An 8,332-nucleotide genomic window follows, 5' to 3' on the forward strand; every position below is an offset into this window, starting at 1 on the left:
CTTCTTATACATATTATTCTTTATGCACATAGCACTCTTACATGCTAACCATTGCTTACCGAGGCCCATAACATCTTATAAGCATAGGAATGTTTCCGTTTAATCCTTATACACGAAATTCATAGATTCCTCCAAACAACAAGAGTAAATCCTCAGTGCTTCTCAAGTACTTAAGGTTGCTCTTGATAATCATTTAGTGACACTCACTAGGAAATGATTGGTAATGACTTCTCATATTCTCAATATGATAAGTCCCGATGAGAGCAGCTTTTAGCATATTTAATAGATCCTGCAGCGGAAGCAAAAGAGATCATATTTGCGTTCAACAACTTGAACGAGTCAAGAATCTTATCACATAAGGCTCTTGACTTAGACGCTAGTAACCATGGAGATCTATCTCATTAGATCCGGATATTTAAGATGCACCATGCTACTCTCAAGTATTCACCTGAGAATATTTCAAGTCACTAATATGTCAAACACAAATTTAGACTAAAAAACATCACCTTAGCTACATTTCTAGTCACTAATATGTCAGGCACATATTTAGACTAAGAAACTCACTTTAGCTTCCACTAAACTCCATGTATTAGTGTGGTACCTCGACAACTCTAGTAATACCATAATGATTAATGACATGATTTAACCCAAGGTTGCAACTCTTTGATGTATATAGATCACAAAAGGGATCTTTCAAGCATGCTAGGCTTCTTAACATTGACAAGATCAACAAAACTTCTCCCAATGAGAATGTTTCATTATTCTTTTGCCGAATCTCATCCTCATGAGAGGCAATATTGCTAAGAATATACGAATTGATAAAGGCATTTGGGTTGTCACAAACTCTCTATAACAAACCCAAATTTTAAACATCTTATGTAACCTGTACGACAAGATCAAGGTAACCTACCAAATTATTCACCTTAAATCAAGTCTCGAAAACATCTCGTGTTTCTTTCCTTATCACATCTTGTGTAAGGAGACCAATCCGAATTGCATGGTGACACGCCATCACATAGAGTTCATACTATAGAAAAGCCTTTGATGAGGGTTTAAGATTCATCACTTTTGAAAAGTAACGCAATATTATAGCAATATTATCTCCTTATAACCACTGAGCCCCAATAAAGAACGTCTTCTTGCATTATACTCAGTTTGTGGGTCTTGGACTTCCGTAAGTACAAAATTTCTCCCACTCTGTCTTCCAGAAAATGAAAATCTTTCTGGAAAGACGGTATTATGAGCCACAAACTCTTTATTCTCGGTTTGGAGGAGTAAAAACGAAGTGGTTCAATTTTGGATAACCCTCACAAATACACAAATTGGTTCTGAACATAAACATTTATGATCCCAAATGTATAAAAAGACAAGTTAGGGACTCTCCCTATCCGTATATTATATGGAGTCATTTAGGCTATTATAGTCGGGTTTTAAACTTCTAGTGAGAAAATAGCTTATAAAATTGCGAAAACCTCAAACTATATCTCATAAAGTTCAGTTTATATACTTGACTACACCATACTCTATGGTGTCCCAAGGAGAAGGTATTATGTGAACTGGTTCACAACCTTCTTAGTGATTATCAAGGTCATTACTTGATATTACCCATTTGATCTTCAAAGTCATTACTTTGAAACTTCCGATCAACATCTTGATCTTGACGTGCTTTTGGTTTACTACTTCATTTTGAAAATATTCCACGTTTCAAAAATCACTTTTATGTCTTATCAAATAGATACGAGGGTTTTCATATCTACTTAACATGACGGTAAAAGTAACGAAGTATATATATATATATATATATATATATATATATATATATATATATATATATATATATATATATATATATATATATATATATATATATATATATATATATATATATATATAACTAACTATCGGCCTTAAGCATCCGTATGTATATGGTCAATCACCTCACTACTATGTTTCTTTTCTGCAAAAGAAAACCATAATACATGCACACATACCATAAGACTCACAATCAAATGGTTGTTCAATGTGCTTGTAACACCCCGTAATTTCGGACCGTTATTATATTGCGGAAGTAATTTTTTTAATCAAGTTGAATTTAATATTAATGTATTTGAAGTAATAATAATTCAATGAAATATAATTCTATTATGTTTTGAAGTAAAGTATTTATTTTGATAGTTTCGAAATGTTTAAAAATAGTTTAAACCATGTAAAAGCCTTTTATTTCGAAATAAGGGTATATGGGGAAAAATGGCAATTCTTGTGAAAATTGGGCAAACGATTTTGGAAATGGGTCATATGAGTACTCAATCTTCTTGTAATCTCGTGTTTAAGAACTTTGGCATTGTCGGAATTTGCATTTGACAAACGGTTCTAATTATCGTCGAAATTATCGTCGAAACGAGCCAAAACCGACTAATGAAATTCCGCCAAATTCCCGCTCCTTTCTCCCTTTCCACGGCCCACCTTCTTCCCCCTCCTTCCTATTTCTTCCTAAGGCTTCCTTTGCCTCTTGACCGAAATCCACAAAAAAAAAAAAAACAAATAAACTTACAATCGTAATTTCATCATAACTTCTTCGTTTCTAGTCCGATTTTCGCAAAATTTATATTTTCGGAATCCTCTCTTCAAGATCTACATCCTAGTATGTTTTAATTTCAGTTTTCATTATGTCGATTTAAGATGAGTTTGGGCATAATTTCGGTTTTTGTAATTATTATGGTGTTTTTGTTGTTTTTTAATAGGTGAAGATTATGAGGATGATATAGGGGACTCCTATATAGTAGAGGATGATGGGTAGCTACTGTTTTTAGGGTTTTCTCAAGGGTTATTTTGCCTTTTTCTAGCTTAAGGTAACATATTTCGAGTTACTCGACGAATAAATGTCACATTCTTTGCTTTTTGTATGATTTTGTGAATGTTACTTGAGTGGTTTATTTCACATGAAAATATGGGTTAAAATCATGTCTTTTGTAAGTTTAAGTTCACATATTAGTATGGAAATGAAATGGGAATGAATAATTGATGCTTAAAACGATGTTAAAATGAACAAAAATGGAGAAATGGAGGGTTTGGGGGTGGCGGCCCATTTGGCCCTAAGACCCAAAGAGGCCCGCCAGGCCCGTGCAGCCCCACGGCAGCCACAGGGTTGGCCCGGGTCGGCCCGTTGCTTGTCTTCGCGATTTTTCATGCGTTGCTCGTAGTTTCGGGTTTATTAACGTTATATTTAGTATAAGTAACATATGGGTAGTCTTATGAATTGAATAATGATAATAGTAAATATAATGTTGATGGTAAAGTTATGCTTATATTGGTAGTTGGCACATGTTAGGATAGGTTATGATATGAAATTGTAATGAATAGGCTTAAAATGAATTTTATAGCGATAATTGCAATGTTTGGATGATTATGCCGAAAATCGAGCCTTGGTCCCTTTGATCGAATCGATGTCGAGTCAATTGTGTGATTGGTCACCACGATTGAACCCGTACACTGTCGCAGTGTCAGGGTTGCGGTAAAAATTCGGTTGGATGAAATTATTGTGTGAAATGGATAATTGGCCTTATTCTTGTTTTAGGCCATTTATTATGTTTTTATTTCACATGTGTTGTTGGTTGATATGAATGGTTTCTTATATTGTAAAACGGCCCTAGATTCCCCAAACCTTTAATATTGTTAATAGTGCTTGAAATGGAACTAGTATTGAATACTTCTTGCAGGTTGGTTTCTCATTCTTATAATTTGGGTAATTGAATATATAAAGGTTATGAGTACCATTAATACGGGGATTGTGTTGTTGGTCACCGCTTATATGTGTGGTATTGTTGTGTTTGTCATAGATAGGTCTTTATAGTCTTTGACGAGTATATGTTCACCGCTCAATAGCCTTTGTGTTCCCGACTTGGTGGGTTTATATCCAAGTTGGGGCATGACCTCATTACTTATTTTGAGAGTAAGTGGTCAGCTTAAGTACTAGCCAACCCTTTGGTGGACTCCTTAGGGTACTCACTTTGTTTTAAAAAAATTGTGGGTCTTGGGTGCGGTGGTGTGTATCCGCATGTCTAGGTCTCAAGCAGATTTTAGGCTAGGGTTGTGTTGTGTCTTGGCCATGTTTTGATAGAACCTTTGAGCCAAGATACCGGTTCGATTACCTTCCCTACCTCGTGGTATAGACTCGAGTTACAGAGTGACTATTGACCGTGATAAGAACTTATGCCTGTCTTTGATATATTGTCCTTTCTTGTTTGATGATTCTATGAATCATAGAAGGTGAGATGCAAGCCGGCTATGGTTGATAGAGTTTGGATTCCTGGATGTTATGTGATTCACATGATAGTGTAGTATGAGTCGGTCTAGTATTCACATGCTAGGACTATGTGTGTTGTATTGTTGTTCACATGATAACCATGATTGTCTAGCATCTATATGCTAAGGCTATGTGTTATTCATATTCATACTCTTATGTTTACATGTTATATTAATTATGACATTTCGTGGCTGGGAGGACTCGAAGTTACTCACCACTGAATTGTGGCTTTCGTGTTTGTATAAAATGCGATTGACAGGTTGATGATGTTTAGATGGGGTACATGGACGAGCTAGCGAGCAAAAGAACCTTGGACCTAGTTTGGTTATATTTTGTAGTAAACCTTTAAACTTATGGTTGTGTTTATATTTTGGAGGGACATATGTCTCCCTCTCTTACTTTGGTTTGTATCACTTTATTCTCGCGACTTTAGCTATGTTATGTAAATTAGTTAGTTAGTTTTTGCAGGTTTTGGCACTCTTCATTTGGAAATGTTTGTGAATGGTTTAGAAAAGTTTTTAAAATTACAGGTTTTATCTAGTTGAACCAATTACAAACATATCCTGTCAGTTTTTCTGTAGAATTTACGTGTTTATTTAACGCTAAAAATGAGGGTGTCACAGTGCTTTTCGTTTACTCGTTTGAAACGAATTTACTTGAGGTTTGATCAATTGGGTTCACCAGATTAGAGACTTTAAAATCTACAAGATAGTATAACATTTAGTTTTCGTGAAGAATGTAAAATTCCTATAACTTAAGTGGTCTTAACCAACCACCAAGTTATCATAGGAGTAGGTACAATATTTTGTTTTAAATCACATGAGTGATGCCTTTTATGTATAAACATAGATAATTACATTCTTTTAAAACCAAATTTAGGTGCATTTGTCCTTATCGAAATCATTGCTACTCTAGCTCTATTTCGATACAAAAATGTCCTATGCTAGACGTCTTACGTTTTGTCAATTCATGTAAACTTCTTTACAAAGAAATGACTCATACTTGGTATCTCATACCAAGATAGTGGAACTAGCATATCCTTTGAGTAGATGTCTCCTACTTTTTCCTATCGCATACATCTAGGGTTGCATCTTTTTAACTCCTACTCACTTTCACATTCCTCTTTGCTTCAACAAGCAAAAATGAATCTTATGAAGACCTCTCGTCAAGTCATTCGTGATATTTTATACACTTAGTAAGAGTGAATTACTATACAGTGAGTGAAACATGTGGCAAAATCTCAATTTCTTGTGAAATTGGATTACCTAACTGCTCAATTGTTATCACATGCTTAAACTCTTTAGTGCATAAACAATCGATTTGGCGTTTCTCGAATTGAGCCATTTGACGGTATCATAATGGAGTATTCTTTGTGTTTTTGAAAACTCTTTTCGCAAAAATTTAAATTACTCTTGAGTAATTAAAACTAATATGTCATCATCATGACGGAGGTGTCAGTTTTGAAATCAAGACACTCTTGATAAAATGTGACTTCCTTTTAAACTCGTAATATAAGTTTGCAACATGAAACCCCTTTTTAATATGTATGGACGTTAAGTTGTATATTAATCGCAAAAATCATTGTAAGCTTACGTAGGTGAATTGGTAAATAATATTTCCAATCATTGCTATCAAATTCTTTCAAAGAAACCGCTTCCTATGAAAGAACAAAACGATTACAATAATCAATATAGGATAAAAGGAGGATGAAATGCGCGATGTCATAAAATATACATTAATGAAAAAGAACGAAAAATAGGAGAAATTAACATTCAATGTTTTAAAAAATGCTTGTGAAAACATGTTCAACAAGTTTTAACTTTTATATAATGATCTACCACTAAATTATATAAATGATTCCAAGATCCGTATTTAGACAAAAATAGGCATCGCTTGGGCGAAACATCCCATAATTATCAAAATTCGGTAAGTCAACGCTTGACTAATTCTACCATGAGAACTCTTGGTCGACGGATTTCAACAAACCCATCTACTAGCCCCGGAATATAAAACCGTCTTATACTCCGTTAAGTCCAACCAATTTTGGCGCGTGATAACCGTTTACCACCGTACTTACCAAAGGTAAAAAGAGAACACCCCGCTTGGGCGAGCGTGGCTCTAATGAACAAGGGATTCATAGGTGTTACTAATTGGTAAGGCGAATCTCAATTTTAGTTATGTGAGAGATCTTGTCAATTTAGTCATAAATTCCATATAAGTGAACTAATTCGGTGAATGTAAATGACGTGAATTGACAAACGCGAAAAATAAAATGCATGTGAATGTCGATTTTAGCATGCACGAAAATAAAAAACAAGCAAACAAGTAAGCATATGAAAAATCCTAGTATGGCCACCTAGTTAATAAAAACTTATAACAACCCGACACACCACGGTCGTAACACAACCCAATAAGATGGGATATGTACCTTTGGGCCCATTACTTGTCCTCACTTAAGCCCAAAAGCACAAGGTCTTGTTACTAAGTGGTGCGTGGAATCCCTTATAAATATATCACAACTTCCTCAATTTCCCGATTAGGGGCAACCTTACTCTCAATAACTTGGGGTGTTACAATCTCCCCCCACTTAAAGAACACAACGTCCTCGTTGTGCCTCCAACTTGACCGCTGCCAAGCCCAGAATCCTCCCCCACTAGGTGTGTGACCCGAGTACTCCCGACCAGGGGCTCACCACACGGTCGCAGGGTCGCTCTGATACCATTTATAACAACCCGACCCACCACGGTCGTAACCCAACCCAATAATATGGGGTAATGTACCTTTAGGCCCATTACTTGTCCTCACTTAAGCCCAAAACACAAGGCCTTGTTACTAAGTGGTGGATGGAATCCCTTATAAACATATCAGAACCTCCTCAATTCCCCGATGTGGGACAACCTTACTCTCAATAACTTGGGGTGTTACAATCTCCCCCACTTAAAGAACGCCACGTCCTCGTTGTGCCTCCAACTTGACCGCAGCCAAGCCCAGAATCCTCCCCCGCTATGTGTGTGACCCGGGTACTCCCGACCACAGGCTCATCACACGGTCGCAAGGTCGCTCTGATACCACTTTGGAACACCCCGATTTATTCGGGAGCCTTTAGCTAGACATTCCCAAATAAATAGGACCGTTACCATCTTGGTGTCCCGAGGTAGTGAATAACAAAGACCAACTCACCAAAGTACTTTAAATTAAAAACTTTAATGATTACATATGTTTTAATATTTTATCCAACTAAAGCTTAATATAAAAATAAATACAACTTGCAGCGGAAATTAAATAAGTGATATAACTATATATATGTGATCTAGACTTCTTTTAAGGTTCCAAGTTTGGCTCTCATCCCAATGCTCCCAAGTTAGCTAATCTTTGGTACCTGTCAAATATGCTCCCCATAAAACGGTTCACCGCAGGTGTTCACGAATACACAGTCAACCGCGAGGTTGAGTAGGAATAAAACTAAACAACAAGAACATACAATTATCAATCCATTTCAAATCACTTTCATTGCACAACCCCTGACAACGTGCTCCTTTCCTTTACTTAGCACAACTCCCTTAACAACGTGCTCACATTACTTTGGTACCCCTCCCTTAACAACATACCGCAATATGTAATAGTACCCCTCCCTCACAACGTACATATTACCATCACCCCAGTGTACAAACTCCCTCAACAACGTACATCTGACTGTCGCACAGCTTTTTATAATAACCACATTCTAATCAACGATAACAATTCAATTCACCTCATCAATATAACCGTCACAAATCAACATAAGTCACCCTTCCAACCTGATGCGTGTCTTTTATATGATGTTTTATACCTCGTTTTACACGCATTTTAGAGCTCATTTTAGTAGTTTAACCTATTATTCTCCCTATTTCCATCTACTTTCGTGTTTTTGTACATTATTGTAGAAATGTGAAGAATTCAACGGAAATTGAGCTAAATCCGTCCCCGAGTATCCTGCATTGCATTTTGACGTGGAGTATTCACTTAAGGAACGAGCTTGGTGCGCATTTC

The 8,332-nt window shown here is 36.2% G+C and overlaps 1 long non-coding RNA gene across 1 annotated transcript; it reads left to right on the plus strand.

Annotated features, from left to right (window-relative positions):
- The first annotated feature begins 2,310 nt into the window (after positions 1 to 2,310).
- On the plus strand, positions 2,311 to 4,744 carry LOC141621744 (uncharacterized). Its single transcript, XR_012532636.1, has 3 exons — positions 2,311 to 2,641; positions 2,742 to 2,849; positions 4,563 to 4,744. It is a non-coding gene; the product is annotated as an uncharacterized LOC141621744 (long non-coding RNA).
- The last annotated feature ends 3,588 nt before the right edge of the window (positions 4,745 to 8,332 follow it).

Source organism: Silene latifolia, chromosome X (assembly GCF_048544455.1).
Source record: "Silene latifolia isolate original U9 population chromosome X, ASM4854445v1, whole genome shotgun sequence".
Classification (NCBI taxonomy): Eukaryota; Viridiplantae; Streptophyta; class Magnoliopsida; order Caryophyllales; family Caryophyllaceae; genus Silene; species Silene latifolia.